Raw genomic sequence first — 1,711 nt, forward strand, 5'->3', positions numbered from 1 at the left:
CGTTTCCAAGAAACTCTTTTATACAGGCAGTACATACATTTCAAAGCAAATGCTTCGTATCGACTATGAATAACGAATGGGTCAGACGTTTGAGCGACTGGGAGTCAAAGGCGACGCGCGTCAACATCACTCGCTGACTTGTGACCTTGCTTCACGCGTCAGAAGTGACGTGTTATGAGACTTCACACTGTATTAATGTTTATAGACCTTTATCATTTTTAATTTACGTTTGTGGAGTTGTACTGTAATTATATGTGGATAATTCTTTTAATTTTGTTTATCTAGGTATGTATGCTGACACTTATCTATGGAGATTTAATACACCTGTTTACATCACAATCAGTTTTTTTTTTAAATTGAAGCAATAAATTTACATAGAATTCTGGTTATAGACACTTAATTGATTAACCCCAAATAGTTCTGATAGGACTAGATCTCTTTTTCATGGATAAATTGCTACGAGGTATATGGATAACTTGATACCTTCGTTCATGCGTCACATGTGACGTGTTATGAGACTTGACACTGTATTCATGTTATAGACATTTATTATTTTAAATTTACTTTCGAAGAGTTAGTACTGTAAATAATTATGGATAATTATTTTAAATTTGTTTATCTAGTTACGTAGACACAGGTGTATGATTAACATACGGTAGGTAAATAATTTTTTAAGAAATTTTAGTACCATTGAACGTGTTTATTACTAGGAGCAAGTTTCTACTCGCCTTATGGATCAACCTTAAAAATAATTCTCAAGATTAGATTTATATATAATACGTTATCAGGGGCCGCAACTGATAACGTTAGTTAACGCGTCAGATGGTTATTATTGTGTCATTTTCATAAAATTGTAATAATGTTTATAAGGCTTTACTATTTTTAGTTATTCAATAAAATTTGTAATGTTCATCCTTATGATTGTTTCAGTAAATTTCCAAAAATATACTTATATTATTATTATTATTATTATTTGCGTTTTCAGCCATTTTTAGGTTAGAAATGTTCATTACTACATTTCTCTATTCATAAAAAAAAATCTACACATTATATATTTATCAAATAAACATAATGATACAAACATATGCAATCAAATTTTAGAGTATTCAAGTCAGAAAAAAAAGTAAACGAACATGATAGACTTCATGGACTACTATATAACGATTTCAGATAGAGCAGCACAGCCTCCGTGGCGCAATGGGTTAGCGCGTTCGGCTGTTAACCGAAAGGTTGGTGGTTCGAGTCCACCCGGGGGCGAATATCATTTTTATAACAATTTATCGAAAATGTTCAAATTATTTCTGAAAAATGGTTCAGAGGATTTTTGGGTCTTTGCAATGTTTTTTAAGCCCGAATTGCATATTTTTAGACGCAATGGAAGCACTATGACAAATTTACAAGATAAGAGTAATATCTCATCATGTCCATAAGTCAAGTTGAAAAATTTACAAATTTATTTGGCTAATTTACAATTTATTTTTTGAATTTATCAATATTTATCTGAAAATACTCCTGTACCTATTTTTTCAGATGATTCAATGTATTAAAATAAAATGAAGCAATCTTTGTTATAAGCAGTTTTATACATTAACACCGCTGCACCAAAGCTGCAATAATAGCAATTTTACTCAATACAGTAGTAACACTCTCATCTTATCTGGATATCAGATGTCCATGAGTCGCAGTGCTTCCCATCCATCAAGTGGGTAAC

General features: G+C 31.3%; 1 non-coding gene across 1 annotated transcript; it reads left to right on the forward strand.

Annotated features, from left to right (window-relative positions):
• The first annotated feature begins 1,183 nt into the window (after window positions 1–1,183).
• On the forward strand, window positions 1,184–1,257 carry TRNAN-GUU (transfer RNA asparagine (anticodon GUU)). Its single transcript has one exon. It is a non-coding gene; the product is annotated as a tRNA-Asn (tRNA).
• Window positions 1,258–1,711: the final 454 nt, after the last annotated feature.

The sequence above is a fragment of the Epargyreus clarus genome, unplaced genomic scaffold (assembly GCF_041222505.1).
Source record: "Epargyreus clarus isolate Ecla_fem2 unplaced genomic scaffold, WU_Ecla_fem_2.2 ptg000009l, whole genome shotgun sequence".
Classification (NCBI taxonomy): Eukaryota; Metazoa; Arthropoda; class Insecta; order Lepidoptera; family Hesperiidae; genus Epargyreus; species Epargyreus clarus.